General features: G+C 40.7%; 1 long non-coding RNA gene and 1 other non-coding gene across 2 annotated transcripts in view; both read left to right on the top strand.

The window, feature by feature from the left end:
• Positions 1–23519, top strand: part of LOC131278550 (uncharacterized) — a 202091-nt gene that overhangs the window by 44168 nt on the left and 134404 nt on the right. The window contains exon 2 of the long non-coding RNA XR_009185915.2: positions 14023–14129. This is a non-coding gene — a long non-coding RNA (uncharacterized lncRNA). The remainder of the gene's footprint in view (positions 1–14022; positions 14130–23519) is intronic.
• TRNAC-GCA (transfer RNA cysteine (anticodon GCA)) lies at positions 8927–8998 on the top strand. Its single transcript has one exon. It is a non-coding gene; the product is annotated as a tRNA-Cys (tRNA).

The raw sequence follows: 23519 nt of genomic DNA, 5'->3' as shown, positions 1-23519 counted from the left end.
CGTAGTGAGCAAGTTGCAGCATCCTTGATTTTAGAGAGATTTTCCAGTATTCTACCAGCCAGGTGCATAGTGCTCTCTGGCACTATGGAACAGTGCCATTCTGGAGGCAATATTCATTGTACACTTGGCAGTACTAAGTCATTATTGGCTGCTGCAGGAGCTTGAAACTGCAACGTAGTTTTCATCGATTTCAGGAGCAAAACCAGAGGCTGATAAGGCAAATTTTTTAAATGAAGGGGTCAGTGACCAGCCTACCCAGTAACTCACATGGAGGCAACCTGAATGTATTCAAGGCCTGGTTTGAATGCACAAAAGAGTTTGACAATGTTAAAGTTTATTTCTTGTTTTATATATTTTAAACAGTTTAATGCAACACATTATATCAATTGACTGTTTACTTATACAATTTTACTATTAAGATAATAGTAGGTATTTTATTGTAGTAATAGATGGAAAAACTATTTTTCATTGTTAAAATGAAAACAGAAGATTCTCAATAGAATCAAGATAGTTTTTTATTACTATTTACTTAAATATGCACCTTGCAGTGGCTTTCAGACAGGTTTTATTATTACGAAGTTATTCTTTGCAACCAATATCAATCCAAGTTTTCAGTTAACAATGACTTTTAGAACTATAATTATTTAAACATTTTCAGTTTGGAAGATGTTCTACAAACTTTTTATAATTGACCATGACCACACTGATCAGTTACCTTATATTTCAATAAATATATTAAATTACAATTACTAACCAAAGGAATTTACTTTATTTATTTAAGAGAGCACATCCACAATCTTTTTTCTTTTTTAAATTTTATTAACATAAAATTATAATTTTTATTACTCAAAAGACCTTGTACATACAATGTCAATTTATTTAATGGGCACTTCATAAACTGAGGGAGATTACACTCAGGCTAAACAAAATTGAAACTACTATAGTTTATGCAAGGAATGTTTTTTTTTTTAATTTTTAAAAATTTTTTACAGGAAGCTAAAACTTTTTTTTTGTTTAAGTTATGAAAATGAATAATTTTCAAGAGCATACAGACTACCAGGTTTGAAAACACATTATATAATTGCTTAAATTGTTTAATTATAATCCTGAAAAGATTTTTCCATAGTTTTTATGGACTCTTTTACTTGTTGGAAACTGAGGCATGGCGGTCTCACAAAGGGAGATGTGCTGTTTTCATGGCTATGCTTTTAACATAGGAATGCAGCAATTAAGCGTTTCAAGTTAAGAGGCTAGAGCTGTCCGAGGCAGGGAGAAATACGAGTAAACACACTTTGTAGTTTGAAAGGAATACTGAATGTTTGTACTTTGAGATAAGTTTTTTAATTTATGAGTCTTGTTAATGTGTAGTTACACTGCTTGTTATCTTTATAGTTTGAGTATATATAATGCCACATGTAGAAAATAAAGTTGTTTGAGGAGTCATTACTCACAGACTCCTTGATCCCAGCTCGTTAGTTTTTTTTGTTTGTTTTCTCCCCCCCCCCTTTTCTCTTTCTTACATTCCTGATACCCTTCGGGTCCAAATCTTTAACATTTACTTACTGAAATTTGTTAACAGAACTATTAATTACTTTTATTTTATGGCTGTTAAAAGGTTTAAACTGGGAAATTACAGGGCAAACTGATTTTTAATTTTTTAGCTTAATAGATAGGTTTAATATCTCACACTCAGTCTTGCCCTTAAAACTCTTGCAGAGAGGAGGCTCTTTTTTGAATAGTTTTTATAATTAGATTTTTATAAGACTCTGTTCATTTTGCCAGTTTAATCTGGGCTCCAAGAATATTTATTCACATATATAACTGCATATTTAATTTTTAATAATTTGAATAGAGCTTTTAAGAATTCTTACTTGTTAATTTGATACTATCATCTTGATGTATGAAGACATACACCGAGCAAACGGGCAGACACAAATAGAGTTAGATACAGAAACACAATTCATTGATGTTACTTATAATTTGCATTATTTTATATACTGTTTAGCTTAATTTGGGTTTCAGAAATATTTATTACTTATATAACTGCCTATTTAATTTCAACAATTTGAGCAGATAGGCAGATATGAATAGTTTGTTATAAAAACATAACTTTAGTTATTTAAAACTTTTATTTTTTACAAAAATGTTTGACAGCAAAACATTTTAAAGATTCTTGAAACTTTTTAAATTTGCACTATGATTGTGCAATTTTGCACAAGAATTTTATTTTTTTACTAATGGGTTGTAACTAAAATGTTCCTAATGCTTTAGCACTATTTTTTGTTTTAGAATTTTACACTTTACTTTGAACCCAGCAGAATTTTGGATAAGCAATAAGACTAATTTTATGTATATTTACCGAAGCTATTTGAACTTCAGGGAGACAGACTGGTTTCTTTCATGAATTGCTACTCTTAGGAATACTGACAGTTAAAGCAGGAGACTTCCTTTATTCTTCCCAGGCCTTGGAGATAATAAAATTCTAATGGTCATTTAATTCTTAGTTACATTTTTTATTAATTTTTTAAACCTGTTAATTTCATACACTTTTAAACACCTTTCATTCAAATTATAACATATTAAATTGACTTAACTATTTAATTTTTCCTTTAAGGTAAAGGAACAAATTTCTTGCAGTTAGTTTGAAACAAAAAGCTACTATTCAGGATTTGATTTTTAGAACATTATGTTTTTTAAAAAGAGATAAGACCCTTTCTTCTTCAAACACTGAGGAAATGATGAGGTTAAAAGCACAAGAAGCTATTTTGATAAAACAGACTTTTTAAAAATATTGATTATTCAGGAAACTTTTACTAAAAGAGACTAATGACTTGGGAGACTTTGAGAAAGAACAACAGTTTTAACTTTGCATCAGTACACTATTTGATACTAAACTTTTTAAAACTTTATAGACAGACCCATCAAATCTTAATCAATTTTAATTATAAGAATTTCTCTTCCACAAACCTTCTACACTCTCAGTATTCATTCAGGTTTTGTCCTACACTCTACTCTTTCCAATAATCAATCATTTTATCTTAGGACAAAATCATCTCCTGTTTCCTTAACAATAAAAACACATTCCATATTTCCCACATATTAAGTTACCAGGAAAACTTTCTACAACATATAATTGCTGTCAACACTAAACAAGCTTGTTAAAATAATGAACTTTTCTTCACTTTAAATACTTAGTGGCATGTCATACTAGAAACAGTCTTTTAGAAGCAAGTTGGCAGGGGAGACTGGCTGCCAACAAGTTTTCTTGTTATAAAATTGCCTTTTATTAGTAGTATTATCAATTCAGGTTTTGTTTAATCATGACTTTTTGGAATTAGCCATTTAAATACCTTAATTTAAACAATGCTTCATTAAACTTCTTATAATTATTTATAACCATATAGACTATAATTATATTATTTTAAGACAAATTTTACCTTCACAGAACACATTCCCTTACTTAAAGTTACCACAATACCTTTTACCACTTGCCACATGCATCTGCGTTCCAAGAGTTCATGAAAATCAGCCATCCTATTTTAGGACAAAACACATCCTTCCAGAAAAAACTCATTAAATTTCAGTCAGCATTCCCACAAACTTTTAACCTTCTTTAATATTCATTTAAGTTTTACTTCCTTCATTTTATCCTGTGAAGAAAAATATTCATTTCAATTTAGACAAGAACTATTTTTTTAATGAAAAGACACAGTAATTTCGTTAAGACTTACAATTTTTTGTTATTGTAGAAATCCTGTTAACATTCAAACTTATGTATTAATATAAGCACTATTTTATATTTGCCCATTTGAATAGAGCTCTTTTTTAAAAAAAAAATTTTATTTATTAATTTATATCACCATCCGGAGGTATCAAAATATACGTTGACACTGAACAGGCAAACACAAAACAATTACAACTCATTAGCAGAAACATACAGTTTACATTTGACTCATAATTTTTCACAAATTACACAGAACAGAAATACAAAAAGACAAACAATTAAGACAGATGAAAAGACAAACCAGACAACCTGAACCAAAGTCAAGAGCGATGTCTCACTCTGACCAGTGGGTGGGATCTATTTGCTGCGTCCAGCAGATCCATTTCCCCACATTCCACAGACTCTGCAGAGGTTTTCCAGAAAACAGACTTGCTGAGGGACATTTGCTAATCCTGGACCCAGGAACTCCTGATGCTCTCCAGATAGAATTTAGGTGGAGACAAGTTCCAGGGCCGGGCGGTGTCCGGGGTGGAAGAACGTCTCTCTGAGGCCTTCCCCTAGACCACTGGTCCGTCCCCAGAACGAGCCCATCTCCCTGAGTCTGAGGAGATCAACCCTGCTGGAGTGGGGGATCTCATTGATCAATCTCACTGGGGCCTCCAAATGTTATAGATTAACAATATTGACCAGACTCAGACTTTGAATATAGTTCCAAATGAGAGCTTTATTAGCTGTGCAGCGACTGTCTCATCCTACGCAGAGGAGAGAGCAGCCCCAAGTCTCAGGGAAGAGGTGTTTTATAGTTTTTTAGGAGGGGGAGGGGGTTTACGAGCAAGCAAGCAGGCACAGAAGCGGAACACTGTGGTTAGCTGAAGATAGCATATCTATTTTTTTCTTCTAAAAGCCCCTTGTTATTTATTGGCACTTTTCTTGTGGGCAGTTCTAAGTTATTTATTGGCACTCTCCTTGGAGGCTGCCTTAAGTCATTTATCTATCTGAAGGCACTTGCAATTTCCACCTCCCAATGTAGTTCTATTCCTATTTTCCCAATGTAGCCTTACCCTTACGAAGTGAAATCTCATAGAACACCAGGGCAGAACGCAACATTGGATTTCTTAGACTACAGTGCAGAGAATGGACTGGAAGGACCCAAAGGAAGATGCTAACATTTTCCAGAAATAGCAAAATTGGTTATAAATCACACATTTGCCAAGAAGATGTTTGTAACCTGGTGTGAAGTTACTGGTGAATATTAAGTTCAGAGAGAAAAACACTGCCATAGATGTGGGTTAAAAAATACTTTGCTCAATTCTAAGTGAAATTATTGATGAGCAGAGTTTGAATCAGCCCCTAGCATATCTGTGTACATATGAGGGGAATGTGCTCCTCAAATCTTGTATTGACAACCCATGTACTGGAGAAGATACTTTTCCATGTGATTAGTCTTTTGTTTTTTGTGGTTTTTTTTGATGAACCATATATACATTGGAAAGGGATGTTGGGGTCAGTTCTCCCTTGCCAAGCTGAAAGAAGGGCAATAACACACAGAAGTGTTTGCTCCTGAATGCTAAATCTACACACTGCTTCATTTGGGGGAAAAATATGTTTCTTATTACCATGGAAGGAATTAGAGAAATTGTTTCAGCATTCAGGCTGAAGAAATGGGCAGTGAGTACAAGATTCTGATTTTCCATTGTGATGTATATTGAATATTGTTTTCTTTTCTTGCCTGCTCAGGCAAATACCACACAATGGGCTGGCTTAAACAATGGGGATTTAATGGCTCCCTGTTTTGAGGTTAGGAAAAAGTTCAAATCAAGACTTCATCGGGAGGTCATCAGAGGGGTCATGCTTATTCACAACTCAGCAGGACCACAGAGACTGCCAAAGTAGATGCCACCCCAGGTACTGGTTCTCCTGAGGTCTATGGAGACACACAGGTTCTATGGTCATGGCAGATGGCTCTGGAGTTCAATGCCATGTCAGTGGGCCCAACTTTGGAACTTGTGTTCCTGAGTGTGATGGAGTAGGACACAGATGTGACCTTTCTACACATGCCTCTGCTGTCACTTTTACTGGCCCTGTGGTTGGCACTAGGGTTGGTGTATACTCAGGAGACTTGAATCTCTGGACTGTCCATGTGCCAGGTGGGCCCTGAGCCTCAGCAGAGTTGCAACTCCTACCCTCTGATTTGTTGGACTTAACCAGGTCGGCTAACAGGGAGGTGAAGATAGTCAACCACCACACCAGGGAACTGAGAGTGCCTACAACTGCAAGCAGGAGAATTGCATCCATCATCCATGTGGAATCTAAGCCCCCTCTCGATACAGAGTTGGAGTGGACATGACCATCCTAGGGTCCACAGGATGGAGGAATAAATTATGGATTAGAGTGAACTAATTGGTGTTCTACTATGGAACTATTGTGACTAGTAATGGAAGAAATTGTAGCATGTTTTGCTAATGGGCAGAATTTAAAGTGTTTCCTTGACAGTTCTGCTGGGAAGTAGAGATGCTTTAAGATACAAGTCTAGGCTGACTCATAGGCACTAGGTTTGACATGATTTGCAGGGACTTGGAAGAAAGGCAATGGGAAGCTGGGTTTCAAGGAGTACTGAATACGATGTATCCTTCCGACTTTTTTTTGAAGAATCTTAGCCAAATAAACACATGTGTCTTTGCCATTTCCCCCTTTAATTCAAGGTCCAAAAGCAGTTTTTAACACATGATCCTACATGTAGGCTGAGATTTTCTGCTGGTCTGAGTTGACACTTTTATTCAAGTGTCTTTCTAGTTGCATCACCAGCTAGTGATTGGTAGTAATCCCTTGGCACCAGGAGGCTCATCCCCAGGAGTCATGTCCCATGTTGCAGGGAAGGTAATGCATTTACATGCTGAGTTTGGCTTAGAGAGTGGCCACATTTGAGCAACATGGAGGCTTTCAGGAGGAAACTCTTAGGCACCCTGCAGCTCTAGGCCCAGTTCATGTTTCAGGCACACAGGATCATAAGTATAGCCATTAGTATCAAGGGCTCACAGTTGGACCATTCTTCTTTTTTGGTCTTTGCCGTTGCACTTGGGGGATTGTTGCTGTTCCATAGGGGAGTGTGATGTAACTTTTCTGTAATCTAAAACCTCTTTAAAAATAAAACTTATTATATTTAAAAAATTAAATTTAGATTTAACCACCCCCCCCCCAAAAAAAAAAAAAAAGATGGTGCTTTATATCCTGGAGATAGCAACCATCAACATAGTAGTAGGGTGATTACGTTGGAAACGTCAGGGAAGAGGCAATGATTTGTTCTCACTCAAATAAATACTTTAATTTTGATTTTGGATTATACTGGTTGTCCCGCGGATCTGTCTCTTGCTTCAACAGTGTTTGAACGGAACAGACCCGGGGACTCTTCCCCACACCCTCGGCTTTGACCACCTTGCAATTGCTTCTCCAGTTGCAACCTCTGGGACCAACTCCTCGGCCATCCCCCGCTGCCGGGACCAGCTAACACCGCTTTTTTGTGGTTAGCTCCTCATTGTCGACCAACCATGAACTCCCAGATCCGTCAGAATTATTCTGCCGACGTGGAGGCCTCTGTGAACCGCCTGGTCAACCTGCAGCTGCAGGCCTCCTACACCTACCTCTCTCTGGGCTACTATTTCGACCGGGACGATGTGGCCCTGAAGGGCGTGGACCACTTCTTCCGCGAGTTGGCGAAGGAGAAGCGGGAGGGCGCCGAGCATCTCTTGAAGATGCAAAATCAGCGTGGCGGCCGTGCCCTCTTCCAGGATGTGCAGAAGCCTTCCAAAGATGAGTGGGGCAATACCCTGGACGCCATGGAAGCTGCCCTTGTCCTGGAGAAGTCCCTGAACCAGGCCCTTTTGGATCTGCATGCCCTGGGATCTGCCAACACAGACCCCCATCTGTGTGACTTCCTGGAGACCCATTTCCTAGATGAGGAGGTGAAACTGATCAAAAAGATAGGCGACCACCTGACCAACCTCCGCAGGCTTGCTGGCCCGCAGGCGGGGCTGGGCGAGTATCTCTTTGAAAGGCTCACCCTCAAGCACGACTAGGAGCCTCCGGAGCCCCGAGGCCGTGGGGGAGGGCTCTATTCCCCCAGCATCCAGGCTTCTGCCTGAGCCCCTCCAGCCAGGAGGCATCTTTCTAACTACCATCTTGTAGCCCTCTAACAAGCCCTGAACCAAGTGTAAACAATAAAGCTTTTTGCAGCAGTGGAAAAAAAAAAAAAAAAAAGAGAGACAGATCCGCGGGACAACCAGGTGAAATATATTGCCTGTGTAACAAAGTAATCATATAAGTAAAGTGCATAGGAATGCCCTTATCTTCCATTGCATGGCAAAATGCATTCTGTGGTCTCCCTATTGTGAATCTCTTTGATGCCCTGTGGCATACCTTTAGATTACTGTCTTTTCTGTAAGTCCTTGTCAGCTTTAGGGCCTGTTGGTTTGTAGGAAGGACTGGTGTGTGTCCTCACTGTGTGAATGGACGTCTGCCAACAAAAATGGGCAAATTCAGGAATCCATCTCCTGCTGTGGAGTAGAGGGAAGGAGAGCTCTCTAACCAAATGTCATGGGCTCTTTGGTCCTGGGCTCTGAGCCCCCAAACAGGTGGCTACATGACTAGTCTTAGTATCCTCAGTTGTGCTGCCTGAAGGAGTTAGGGGCTGCACTCTCTCCAATGCTCTGTCTCCCCTGGGTTCAGCCAAACCCCTAAGACACTACCTTAGCCACAGACTAGACCAGAGAAAGAGGAAGAGCAGAGGTTATAAGATGTGAGAGGAAGGCAGGTGGTGAGGGTGGGGAAGAATGAGAGTGCTGAAGATGGGTCAAAGGAGATGGTGCTAAGGGAGTAGAGAAGGAAGGAAGGAAAAAGGAAGGATGCAGGGAGTTTCTGGTGGTAAGCCCTTATTCTCAAACCTGGTGCCTCCCTACCACCAGGTACTGATGTTCATGTTATGGCTACAGAGTGGGTAAGTGCCCATTTGACAAGTAAAGCATCTCTGGGGCAATGGAAGGGTGAACTCATGGTCAAAAGAGGGTCAGTTTGTGGCGGTTTTGTCTGTTTCTGGGTCTGCCAGTTCCTATAGGCTGCCTCAGAATGAACAGAATTTAGTGTAAATTCTAGAATCTTTGGGTGTGGTCATGAAGGTAAAATATGCTGAGAAGGGAATTTAGACTAGCAGGGGGTATAGCTCAGGGGTAGAGCATTTGACTGCAGATCAAGAGGTCCCTGGTTCAAATCCAGGTGCCCCCTGCTGGGTTTTTTTCCCTTTACCTGATATTTTACAAACTAGAAATGCCCTTAGTCACCTTAACTACTACTCTTCCTCAGACTGTGATGATTCTTTCAACATAATTCTCTCTCCTGGCATATTGAGATACAGTAGATTGAACTATTAGCCCCAAATTTTCACCCCTTCCTGTAACCACACCTTTTGCCAAGTGTCTTTTCAGTTTCTTCCCCAGAGGTGTGTGTCCTTTCCACCAGTCTACTCTCGACTTGACCATATCTATCAGTTTGAACCCAACTGGAGACAAAGACCACACAGTAATCTAAACAGGGGGCACTTAATATAAAGAATTATTAAGTTATGAAAGGAAAGTAACTATAAAGGTATAAAGAATCTTCTACAGGATGCCCTAGTGAGGGAGAGTATTCGAGCAAGGACAAATATGCACAGGGGACCCCTCCCCAAGGCTAGGGTTCAGATTTCTTTGAAGAAGGTGTGATTGCAGTCCACTTGCTGAGTTGCCCCACCCAGGGTGGGTCACAGTCCCCAGAGGGAACCCTCTGTGTGGAGGTCAGCCCCTTGCACATGTGAGGCCTGGAGCATGCAGTGCCCACATGTGGGGGGTGGGGCGTGGGAAACAAACCTCTGGGTCAGAAGCAAGCGGATGCTGGTAGGCTGCACATAGAGGGCACTGGGGCACAGCTGGACGTGCAAGGTTGGAGCACAGTGTCCACGTTGGGGGTGGGGATGGGGATGGGGACAGGAAGGTGGTCAGCAGCCTGGCCAGGACTTTGTGGTCGTCTAGGGACTTCATTCTCTAGACTCAAACATGGGGCACACACATTTGCACCACTGACCAACACTGCAGCAGGAGCCAGGTAAAAAAGGAAAAATATGCAGTGAGAACCAGGAATTGAAGTCCCCTTCCTCCTGCAGCATTTCTCCAGCACTGCCTAGTGACAAAGGTTAATGTGTTAATATTTTGCTCACTATAAAAAAGAAATCCTTAAGGAATTCAGTCCATTATCACAGTGCAGGTATGGAAGGGTGAAATTTGAAGCTGAGTTAATCAAGTTAATAACCTGACTGGTACACTGTGGCTTGCTTTGGTCAATGGGATGTTAGCAGATGTGAAGCAAGCAGGGGCCGGAAACCAGCCTGCAAGGTTGTGCTTGCCTTCTGGCACTTCCACCATTAGCAAGGGATGCCTTCTCCTGGTAAAAGGCTGCCCTTTCAGCCTGGGCCCCAGTCTGAATGAACATGCATGGTCCAACGGTGGGCCCAACTTGCATGAGGAGCCAAGGTTAGCTAGATCTGCACCTTAAAGCAGAGCCACATAGCCAATCCCAGCCTAGATTAGCTGATTCTCATTCTGTTCGCAGACCCATGAGCATTAGACTAAATGCTTATTGTCGTGTGTCACTGATTTTTGGGGTGGTATGATATGCAACATTATTGCGAGAAAAACCTAGTAAATATCAAAATTGATATTGAGAAGGGGCTCCTGCTGTAACAAAAGCCTAAGATTTATGGCAGTGGCTTCATGACAAAGTGGTGGTTGGCAAGGAATCTGTTATAGTCAGCAGGGAAGATGATGAGGAACAACAGTGGCCCATGATAATCTGGAAGGAAGAAAAGATACTTGAGATTGTAGAGTTGGAAAAGGATATTTCATGGTAAAATGTTAAATGCATGAGCTATTTGTTACAGGCTGCTTGTGGTAGTTTGAGGCTTTTTTGGACCCCAGAAAGTCATGTTCTTAGGGAGAATTCATTCCTGTGGATGTGAACCTATTGTAGATGGGACCTTCTTTTGATTAGGTTATTTCAGTAGGGCATGACCCAGGGTGGGTCAAAATCCTCTTACTGGAACTCTTTAGGAACGGGATAAATATGGAGAGAGACACACAGAGAAACCCACAGAGGTGAGAGAGAAAGCCACAGGAGCAGGGAGAAAGACAAAGGAAGCCAGAAGCTGAAAACAAGTGAAAACCGGAAGAGAAGGAAGAGACTGGTAGACACCTCCATGTGCCTTACATATGAGCAAGGTGTCCAGGGCCACCAGCAGCTGGTCTTCAGGGAGAAAGCATCACCTGACGAGCCTTGATTTAGACATTTTCTCAGCCTCAAAACTGTAAGCTTACTACCTAATAAATCTCCATTGTAAAAGTCAACCCATTTCTAGTATATTGCATTTTGGCAGCCTAGCAAATTAAAACACTGCTTTGAAAAAAATATATATATTTTTATGGAGTTACCAGGGATTGAACTTGGGATCTAATATACACAAAGCAGGCACTCAATCACTAAATTATACCCACTCCACTAAAACACTCCTTTTGATAAGATACTACAAGAAAGATTTGTGTGCATAAGAGAATGGACTGGTTTGTTTTAGAATTTAAAGGCGATATAGGTAGCCCAGAAATGGTACAGTTGGAAAAATGAAACTTTTCTTTCCAAAAGGAAGGGAAACCATTACTATATCACCTTAGGAAAAAGTTTATATCTAGAGCCTTTTACATTTATTTATGAATCCCAAAAAGAGAGATTTCATGTGGAAACTGATCTATTCCTCTGGGTGTGATACCCTTTGAATGTATTTGATTTGGTGGACATGTCTTGATTAAATTACCTGTTAAGATTAGGGCTTTGATTTTACCATGTCAAAAGGACATGACTCAGATTGAGTCCCCTCCCTTTGATAGGCTGATATAAGCGGACACCCACTCAAACAGACACACAGGAAGAGAGAGAACTCCATAGATGCCAGAGGAGAGAACTTTGTCGTGTGACAGAAAGAAGGCTCAAACAGCTAAAGCCGGGGAAGAGATGAGCCATTTGCCTGATGGTTTGCAGTTGAAGAGAACAGAGCTGCTGAGCAGCTGAGAATGCCCGAAAAGAAATGAGCCCTATGCAAGCCTACAGCTGAGCTTGGAAGAAGCTAGGGCCACAGAGCCTTAAGAGAAAGAAGGAAGGAGAGACCAGGCAGAGACTGCCCGCCATCTTTCTTCAACTCATGGCAAATTACTTTGGTGAGAAAGCCACCTTGAGTTGGACTCTTTAGGGCCTTGTAACTGTAAGCTTTTACCCCAAATAAATACCCTTTATAAAAGCCAACTTTTTTTGGTACTTTGCATCGGCAGACTAATACAGATGGCATCAGGAAATGAACCAAATCAAGGGTGTAGTTGTAGTGCCCTTTGTTAAGGGCACTGAACAAAATAAGCTGGTGCAAATAGATCCTCTCAATTGGACAAAAGTGTTGGATTAAGGACATAATAACACAGAAATGTGTTGTACCCAAATATTTGTAACTGAGCTGGGGGAGACATGTATCAAAAAATTGTGGATGTAGCTTTTGGCACATGAAGTCAAATACATGGGAAGCCCACAAGTTTCTTGAAAGAGCTGTATTAACAAAGGCACTAAGAGCCTGCACTAAAAGAGACTGAGACTATTTGAGAAAAAGCTCTCTGGGCCTCCAACTTTCTACAGATGTCAAGCAAGCTGAGGGGACTGCTCAGCCACCAAAATGATGTATTTTCCAACAACTTCTCTAGAAAGTGTACAGGAGGAGGATGGAAAAGGAAGATCTCCCAGGGGTGGAGGGAAGAGTTGTGAAGAACAGTGGACTGGGGAGCCACTCCACAGACCAGAACCAAGGCCCAATAAAGGAACATTCCCTACTCCTAGGATGCTTAATGCTTTGTGCCACTGAGTTTTGGGGTGGTTTGATATGCAACACTCTGTGGAAAAACTGGTAAATACTGAAACAGGCATCTCAAAAGGGGTTTCTGCTATAACAAAAACCAAAAGGGAGATATGTTCACTTTTAAATAGGATGGGTTCAGATTTCATATGAACCAGATTTTATGGTTCTATATGCTTCACATTTTCTCAGTTCTTTATTTGTTGTTGATGCTGTTTTGTTTTTAGGAGGTACCATGGATTGACCCTAGGACCTCATACATGGGAAACAGACACTCATCTACTAAGCTACATCCATTCCCCAGTGAGAGGTTTTTTTGTTGTGGTCTGTTGGTTTTGTTTTTAGGAGGTACTGGGGATTGAACCTGAGGCCTCATACATGGGAAGCAGGCACTCAACCACTTGAGCTACATCTGCTTCCCTCAGGTTTTATAATTATTTAGTGCAGCAATTCTATTTTTGTGCCACCGTTTTATTTTGGATGTGTAAGAGGCAGATAACTTGCTTGCTGGCTTAAGTCTTTTGTGGACTGCAGAAAATCCTGGGGTTTTTTTTCTAGTAACATTTTTTTTAAGGTACATAGATCACATACAATGTTACATTAAAAATATAAGAGGTTCCCATATACTCCACTCCACACACTCCCCGCTCCTCCCACATTGACAACTTCGTTAGCGTGGTAGAAATGCCTGTTCTTAAACGGGTCTCATTCCTGTGCCTGTAAACCTATTGTAGATAGGTCCTTTTGATTAGATTCAGGTCTAGATTCTGCTGAGATCACTTTTGATTAGATATCTTTGGTTAAGGGCCTTTGATTAGATTATAGGAACCAGCGTGGGTCTTCATCCTCTTACTGGAGTCCTTTATAAATGAAGGACTAAAAAGCTACAGACACAGAGAGAAAGCTGGAGAGACAGAGAGAGAGGTCCTGGAGGCTAGAGCCTGGAATCAGCGGAGCATCGATTCATAGAAAGAGGTCCCCAAGAGGTTGAGAGAGAAGGCCCACAGAGTGCAAGAAGGTAAAGCAATGAGGCCCAGAGGAGAGGAGAGAGATGAGCAGGCACTGCCACATGCCTTGTCACCCACAGCTGAGCTTACCTGGAGGAGAAGGCAGAAACCTACAAAGCCACCATTGTGTCTGCCACATGGCAGGAACCTAGGACCTCCAGCGCCAACCTTCATTGACACAGCATCTCTGATGTTGCTTTGATTTGGACCTTTTCACACCCTTAGAACTGCAAGCTTTTAACCTAATAAATTCCCGTTGTATCATCTAACCTATTTCTGGTATATTGTTCCTAACAGCTTTTAGCAAACTAAAACACTTACCTTTTCAGTTCATAGGTTTCTGGATCAAGAGGAACTTCACCTGGATCTAATGTTGGTCACAAGATACTAGACCTCAAGTCTGACTGAATAAGGCTTTAAGGGTCTTGGGATGGAGGTGAGTATATTTTGACCAAGAAGGCAGACTATAGCAGTTAAATTATTGGCCCCATTTCTTCACTTATTTCTGTATCTGTCCCTTTTGCAGTAAGACTTTTCAGATTCAAACTCATTAGAGGTGGAATGTACTTCCCTCCCTGTTTTAGTTTTCCAAAGGGCTATTGATGCAAAGTACCAGAAATGGGTTGGCTTTTATAAAGGGGATTTATTTGGGGTAATAACTTGTAGTTCCAAGGTTGTGAGGAATCCAAATCAGGGCACGCAGGAGATGCTTTGTCACCAAAGTCAGCTACCACGTGGCAAAGCAAGATGGCTGCTGACCTCTGCCGTGGTCTCTGCCTCTCTGCAGCTATGGCAAACCTGGCATAGGGCTTGTCTCTTACTGGGCCTCTTCATTCTCTCTCTGGTCCTCTGTTCTTTGAACATCTCTGGGGCTTCTGTTTTCTTGCAGTTCTCTATCTCACATCACAGAATCAATATAATATGGCCACTTCCTTTTCCTGTGCTGTCTCTGCCTCCCTTTATATCAGATCCAGCTAGGGGGTGGAGACTCAACCTGAGTAATGTGTCATTAATGTAATCCAATCAAAAGCCCTAAATCCATCCTATAAAGTAATCTAATCAAAGACCCTTTAACCAAATTTAATGCAATCAAAAGGTATCACACCCACAGGAATAGATTAGATAAAAAACATACTCTTTCTCTTTTTGGGATTCATAAAATAATTTAAACTGCCACACTCCCCCTTAACTTATGACTCAGTTCTGTGACTTTCTTTGACCAGTGGGATGTTAGCCCATGCAACTCAAGCAGAGGCTTGAAATCTGCTTACATAGTTGGGCTTGCCCTTTGGCATTTCTGCCTTGCCAGGAGGAAAGCTTTCACTTATTTTCTGCTACTCCTCTAATGTGGACCCCAGAATGAACATATGTGGAGCAGACCTAAGCCTAACCCTCAGAGAGGACCCAAGTCCAGATGGACCTGTTGCTAGAAGCAGAGCGACCCAGTCAAGCCAAAGCTTATTAGCATCTATTGCAGTTTGGTATTGTTTTTGAATTCCAAAAATAGATATTGGATTATGTTTGTAAACTGGTCTCTTCCTCTGGGCGTATTAGATTATACTGGATTTCAGAGGTTTCACTTTTACTTGATTAAATAATGATTAAGGGAGCAGACTTGGCTCAACTGATAGAGCATCCTCCTGCCATATGGAGGGTCCAGGGTTTGATTCCCCCTACTAGGGGTGCTCCACACTCAAGATGTGTGCCCTGCAGGGAGAGCCGCCCCATGTGAAAAAAGTGCAGCCCTTCCAGAAGTGATGCCACACATATGAAAAGCTGACACAGCAAGATGGCGCAACAAAAAAGAGATGCAGTTTCCCAGTGCTGCCAGATATGCAAGCAGATGCAGAACACACAGGTTATGGACACACAGAGCAGACAACCGGGGGAAGGGGAGAGAAATAAATAAAAAATAAATCTTTAAAAAAATAATCATCATCATTAAGGCTTTGATTGGGCCATGTCAGTAGGACATGCCCCCTTGGTGGGTGGGGACTCACAGAGAGAAGATGTGGAAGAGAACAGAATTTGGAGTTTTGAACTGGAGCCCTGGAAAGTAAACACAGAGGAGAAGAACACAGAGAAACAGATACGTGAGGAAAGAGAAAAAGCTCCATTAGACACGGCAGAAGCCCCAGGAAGAGAGATGAGCCATTTGTCTGATAGTTTACAGCTGGCCTTGTGGAGAGAGCAGAGCAGCTGAGCCTGGAGAGAAACAAACCTAGGCGAGAGATGAGACTTATCCCAGCCTACAACTGATACTTGAAGAAGCTGAGACCATGGAGCCTTAAGAGGAAGAAGGAGGCTGAACCCTTACAGAATCGGCAGCCATCTTGCTCCAACACGTGACAACAGACTTTGGTGAGGGAAGTAACCTATGCTTTATGGCCTGGAAACTATAAGCTTCTACCTCGGATAAATACCCTTTTTAAAAGTCAACAGATTTCTGGTACTTTGCATCAGCACCCCTCTGGCTGACTAATACAGAATTCAAGCTGGACCTATGATGAACATGAGAATAAATGCTTATTGTTGTATGCAACTGCATTTTGGGATAATTTATTATTGAGTATTATTGTGGAAATAGCTGACTAAAACAAGCATCATTCTTATATCTACTATGCTTTCTAACCTCTAAACTGAATGGAGAAGAGACTTCAGTTTTTTGGGGGGGCTGAGGATTGAGCCTTGGGACCTCGTGTGTGGGCAGCTGGTACTCAACTGCTGAGCCACATTGGCTCCCCTGAGTTTGTTTGTTTGTTTTGGTTTGTCTGCTTTTTGTTTATTTTTGTTTTTAGGAGGCATCAGAGACTGAACCCAGGACCTCCCATGTGGGAAGCAGGCACTCAACCACTTGAGCCACATCTGCTGCCTGAGACTTCAGTTTATTGAACAAGTTCAGATTGTAGCTACAGAGTTGAAAGAAAAGTGTCTATTAGACAAGTAAAGGGTCTCTGAAGAAATGGAGGGATGAACATGGCCAGAAGAGGGTCAGTTTGTGGTGGGTTTGTCAGTTTATTGTTCTGGCAGTTTTCATAGCCTGATCAGGAATGAAAAGAATTTATCCTACTAATATTTTGCCTTAATCCCAAATAGAGAATGACTCCTGACAAAGCATTCAATTGATCTGGTTTGGCACATTTATAGTCACCTTTTCTCAGGTGCTTTACTTTATCAGGTACATATAGAATCGTCTTGTCATTAATGATGTGTGTGTGCATGTGCCTCCGAAGTTCTCATAATTCCTCTTTAAGGTTCTAATTATGGAAAGACACATTAGCTAGTTTTTATTCAGGCTAACTTGCATCAAAATTACTTAGGGACTTTGTTAAAAATACAGATTACCCTAGACATTTGATTTAGTAGAACTTAGGAGGGGTCTGGGAATTTTTATTTTGGGAGACACAATGTTTTGCTAACCTTGTCTTAGTAGTTAATGATTCTCGGTGGCTGGAAAATTATTTTGGTACTACTATCACTGGATAATTCTAAACAACATTCTAGTGGTAAACAAAAATGATTTTCAAGCTAGTATCTTTAGTCCAAGACTGAGGGAATGTGGAATGCTGGGCTGTAAAGGCAGGAAAATATGGGGAATGAAAGTGTGGGCATGGTAGCCAGGTGACAGTTAGCCGTGGTGCAGTCCTGCTACATGCCATGGCAGGCCATATGTAATTACTCAGCCTACTATATTAAAAGCTCAGAATTGAGACATTTTTATTAGACAGCACTAACTGGTTTGGAGGTATAGCATTTGATAAAGGATCAAACATGCATCTGGTTGAATTTCAGGAGCTTCCAATCTATAAGTACTTTTGCTTATTAAACAAGATGTTGGAACTATAGTTTCCTTTCCTGTGTTCCATGAAGTTGGATCGTCCTGCAAGGAAAGAAAAGAGGATGAAAGCTCAGGTTTTCTCTAGAACTCTTCCCCAGTTCCCTGCATAACGTCCCCAGGCCAGCTCTTGCATCCTGATTCAGTCGGTCTAAATTTTCCTTGGTTAACATTGTGTGTTTTTTCCTTTTTCCCTTTTCCTTTTTCCTCCCCACCCCTCTCCCAGCCTTGAACCCTCTTTCCACATTTTTGAGGATCCCCAGTTGTGTGAGCCTTGGTAGACGATTTGGCTTTGCTCGCAGCCTCAAGCCAAAATCAAAGGTCACTTCCCCTTTGTTCCCTTAGAATTTTTGGTCAACCGGATCCCCCCAATTCAAACTATCAATCTATGCATATAGACTGAGTGACACGCAGGAGCAGGGACAGTTTATAATTCATTCCAGGGATGGCAGAGCTCTAGCATTGTCCAGTGGGGACAGGAGCAGCAACTCCCTCTAACTTCACCTGACATTCTTGCTGCCTGGGTTCCCTTAGATCCTGCCTATTTATAAGCCTGCATCTTAAATTTTCTGCCAGTGCTGTGAGTTCCTGACACTAGGACAATGATTGTCTTATCTGTTTTAGTAGACAGATCCAACTGCTGTTTCTGTAACAATGTACGCTGGCTGTACAAAAATTGGCAGTGTGTTGCAAGCAAAAGATTCTAAAGAAAATGGGATGAATGCAGGACTGGTTTTCTGTCTCAGCTGGGATGGAAGAGTGTGGAAATCCAGTTGGTCACTCAAAGCTGATAATCTGGCAGCCCAAGGGTTTCAGTAGCAAATTTTTTTTTTTTTTAAAGATTTCTTTCTTTCTTTCTTTCTCTCCCCTTCCCCTCCCACCCCGGTTGTCTGCTCTCTGTGTCCATTTGCTGCGTCTTCTTTGTCCGTTCCGGTTGTTGTCAGCGGCATGGGAATCTGTGTTTCTTCTTGTTGCATCATCTTGCTGTGTCAGCTCTCCGTGTGTGCGGCGCCATTCCTGGGCATGCTGCACATTCTTTCGCGCTGGGTGGCTCTCCCCATGGGGCGCAGTGCGTGGGGCTCCCCTGCATGGCAGGGCACTCCCATGCGCATCAGCACTGCGCATGAGCCAGCTCCACGCAGGTCTAGGAGGCCCGGGGTTTGAACCATGGACCTCCCATGTGGTAGACGGACGCCCTAACCACTGGGCCAAGTCCGCCACCTCAGTGACAAATTAATTGAGTAATTGATCACATGTAGTCATTCATTTCAGGGTGACTATTCATCTGGTAGGCATTTAATAGTTGTTTATTGCATGTGGCTGGTGTCCATTCTGATTGGTCAGTGCCTGTACTGTAACAGTGGTTAAATATTTTGAGTATCACTCCTTCCTGGAACAAAGTTCTCATTGAAGAGCAAAACTTCTAGAGACCAGTTGTTGTCATAGAGTGGTATGAAAGGCCAAGCTTAGTGTAGTGGCTGAATCTAAGAGCCCTGGACAGATTAGGGACATACAATGGAAAGCTTAAATGTCCATATTCTCATCTCCAGACACAGATGGAAATTGCAGACTTTCCCATGACTGCTCTAAGAGACTCATCTCTTGCTGCCGAATGACTGAGGCTGCTGAAAACAAAGGCTAAATTGTCAAATTACCATTCTGGTTGGGTTCACAATTTCCCTATCTCTTATATGAAATGCCACTTCAGTGATATCACTCCTCATATTTGAAAGTTTACTACATCTTGCCCTCACTTTAGCCTATTGGGGGTATTTTTCTTATATCCAGGGAACGGTGGCAGGGATGTTAAAATATTTAGATTCAAAGGCTCTCTTTGCTTTGTGGGGTAGACCCTGGGGATGATTACTAGTTACCAAATTCTACCTACATGTATATATATGATTTTGTTGTTAATTTTTAAAAATCTTTTTATTTTCTGTATGATTTTATGTAAGTAGTAATCTCCAATGCTTTTTCTAATATTTAATTCTCATGTATGTGCATGCATGCACAAACACACACATGCACACACACATGCATGCACACATACATACAACTTTGGCATCTCTTATTTTGAATGCCTGTGGTGGCCCATACCTTTTGTTTCTATCCAAAAATAATTTGAGCTTTGTAATAAGAGAAACAGCCTTCGTACTTAGTTCAAAGAGATAATTGGCAGATGCCAGAGTGGAAGATGTATTACAAATATAGTAACCATTTCTATTAATTCCTCAATGCAGATATCTCAATAACTAATGTGGTGGACAATATGGGAATTTTGTGGGTTTTGTTTTTTTGTGTTTTGGCTGCCCAATATCTAGTTCCTTTTCTTAATGAATCCCAGTGTTTCCTTGAAAAACTACCTTTTCCTTTGAATACAGGTGGGATTGGAATCCAGTCTCTTCTATAACCAAGTGGTGGGCAAGTCCTGACACAAACTAGGTCATGCAGATGTTCTATTCTTGGAATTTGAGCCTTAGAAAAGGGTAACGCTCCAAAATGCCTGGTTCTCCACCATGCAAATGCAGTACCCTGACCACTCTGGCTTTGCAGTGAGATTTCTGCTATAATTCCTGCTTCCAAATCTCTGAGAAACTCAAGCTTTATTCTTCTGCCTCCTAGAAACTTGCAATGTATTTCCAATAAGTTCTTATCTTCTTAAATTAGCCAGAGTATTTTTCAACAGTTTGAACCTCCCAAATCAGCTGATACAACTGCCTTCACCACTCTCTTCCTACTGTCTGGCAATTAGAAAAACATCATGATGACATATTTGAACTGGTTTGTGGATGAGGGGCAGAATCTTTGTCAGAAAGAGCTGTCCTGATTTGGCAGAAATGTGAAATCTATCCCAAATAATAAAGCTATTGGAATCACCAAAGTAAGGCCAGAGACTCTAAATCAGGATGTCAGTGTGTCTGCTACAACAAATTCCTCGTAATGGATTGGTTTAACTACAGAAATTGATTAGCGTATGGTTTGAAAGGTTAAAAGTCAATATCGAGGTATTAGCAGGATTTGTTTTCTCCCCAAAGTCGGTAGCATTCTGGTGGTGACTTGCTGCAACCCTTGGGATTCCTTGGCTGGCATCTCTGCCTCCTATCACATGGGGCTTTCTCTTTCCTTGTGTCTACTCTTCCAAGTTCTACTGACCTCTGACTATTCCCTGTGGATTTTTTGGACTCCTGGCTTCCAATTTCATCTACTTATAAGGCCTCCAGTAATATTGATTAATACCATACCTTAACTAAAAATACATCTTTTGGAAGTCCATATTAAGATTAAGAACATGCTCTTTCAGAAGTACAAGATAGAGTCTACCACAGGTTGTCACTGTACTGTGAGACTACCAGCCCAGATGCTGGATTCTAGTTTGATAGCCTCAACAGTAGGAGAGCAGGGGAGATTATGGCAGGGAACTGTCTTCAGGAACCTGTTTGGTATTCCTGCTGGAGTCATTTTCTTTTCAGATAAAATTGTCTCTTGTTTAAGTCCCATAGGCAGTTGGGTTTGTTGCTTTTTTTAAAAAAGCAAACCCAAATTGTCTGGACTTCTGGTTGACTAAGATGACAGCTCAAGATGCTTCAGGGTGCTGTTTTCCCACTAGCAATAGCTGACAGACCCATCTTCCTCAGGACTTCAGAAGTAGCTGACAGTCCCATCTTCCTCAGGACTTCAGAAAACAACTAAATGGTTGCAGTAATGGGATGAGTACCATTTCAAGAAAGCACAGCTATTAAAAAATGGTTGGAGAATCTCATGATGACCTTGCTGGAGCCTCCCCCAGCTTTTCCTTGCAGATTGTGGAGCCAGCCTGTGTTCCCATTTTGGATCCTGGCCTTGTTCTAAAGAGAGCAGAGTAACTCCTATGCACATATTGTATGCCTGTATGTCAGTGTCAGTCTATCAGGTGGCAGCCTGAAATACTGAACTGGGAAAAATCCTCTCTGGCTTGCTCTCACAGAATACAGGTTGAAGCAGCCTGAAGATAGCTAAAGAAGTATAAGAGACAAGTAAAGGTGCCTGGGACAAAGGATTACCTTCTTTAAGTCATACCATAGAGCACCTGTGTGGGGGTGAGAATGTCTATTTTATAGGGAGTTGAGGGGGCATATGAATTCCTGTAAATGGAGGAATTCCTAAGGCCACATGCAAGCAGGATTTCAGGATAAGACTCAGGCTAAGATAAGTACAAAAGACAGAGAGGACCCTAAACTTTGCATTTGCTTTGGACTGGTCTTCTTAAAAGGAGGATTAAACTCTGAAGGAGAGCACCAGCCAATGAGGAGTCAACTTACAAGACAGTGAAAGGTGCTTTTCACTTTGATTTGTTGGTTAGACCCTGCCAATTAGGAAATATCTGTCCTATCACTAGCTGTATACAAACTTAAGGAACAGGCAACTCAGGGAATATTTCCCAGAGTTAACACTTAAAAGTATTAAAATATACAGCATGCAGCAAATTACAAGACAAAGAAACAAGAAATGATGGCCTATCCAAAGGAAAAATATAAAAATCCAGAAACCAGCAGTGAAGAAGCCCTGAGTTTGGACATACAAAACAACAACAATGACAACAAAAAGATGTTTAAGAAATGATCCTCAATATGCTCAAGAAGATAAAGGAAAACATAGAGAAAGAACTAAAGGATATCAGGAAAACAATAAATGAAAACCATGAGTATCTCAATAAAGAGATCAAAATTTTAGAAAGGAGTCAAACGGAAATAATGGAGTTGAAGACCTCAGTAAACTGAAATGGAAAATTTCCTAGAGGATTTCAACAACAGATGGGACCTGGCAGAAGACAGAATCAATGAACTTGAAGACAAGAAAATTGAAATGATTCAGGTTCAGAAGCAAAAAGAAAAAGAATTTTAAAAAAGTAAACAAGCCTAACTGACCTGTCAGGACACCATGAAGCATACCAATATACACACATGGGAGTCCCAGAAGGAGAAGAAAGAAAGTGAAAGAATGAATATTCAAAGAAATAATGGCAGAACACTTTACAAATTTAACAAAAGACATGAAATATATAATTCAAGAAGTCCAATGAACCCCAAACAGTATAAACTCAAGAGAACCATGCACAGACACATAGTAGTGAAGTTTTCAAATGCCAAGATAAGGAAAGAATTCACAAGAGAAAAGCAATATGTTATGTACAAGGGACTCCAAATAAGATTAAGTGCCAATTTCTCATCAGAAACCATGGAGAAAAAAAGGCAACAGGAAGAAATATTTAAAATGCTTAAAAAATTTTTTTTTCAAACTAAGAATTTTATATCCAGCAAGACTTTCATTGAAAAATGAGGGAGAGATTAAGATATTCCCAGATAAACAAAAGCTGAGGGAGTTTATCACCCCTAGACCTGCCCTACAGCATTGCTAAAGTTTGAAAGGAAAGAACACTAAACAATGGATCAAAGTGTCATAAAGAAAGACCTCTAGTAAAGGAAATCATGTGGGTAATTATAAGTGTTAGTACTATAGTATTGTGTTTTTGGTATGTAACTCCTCCTTTTACTTGTTACACTTTCTAACATGCAAATGCTCTGAAAATTAATGATAAATCTATGGTTTTAGACATAAAATGTATACAGATATAAGTTGTACCAAATACAACAAAAAGGTGGGGGGACTGAAGTGTATAGGAAGAGTGTTTGGGTATTCTATTGAAGTTAAGTCGGCATTAAATCAAACACAATTGTTACAGATTTAGGATGTTAAATTTAAGCCCCATGGCAACCACAAAGAAAATAATATGAAAAGTATATACAGAAAGACATGATTAGGGACTCAAAATGGTATGCTACATAAAGCCACATAAATATGAGAGAGACATTAACTAAATAATTGAGGGACAAAAATTGAAATACCAAATAGCAAAAGGCAGAAAAAAGTCCTGCATTATCAGTACTTACTTTAAGTATAAATGGATTAAACTTTCCCATCAAAAGCAGAGATTGGCAGAATGCATAAAAAAAA

Source organism: Dasypus novemcinctus, chromosome 5, assembly GCF_030445035.2.
Source record: "Dasypus novemcinctus isolate mDasNov1 chromosome 5, mDasNov1.1.hap2, whole genome shotgun sequence".
Classification (NCBI taxonomy): domain Eukaryota; kingdom Metazoa; phylum Chordata; class Mammalia; order Cingulata; family Dasypodidae; genus Dasypus; species Dasypus novemcinctus.
The sequence above is the reverse complement of the archived record's forward strand: the minus strand, read 5'-3'. Positions and strand labels throughout refer to the sequence as shown.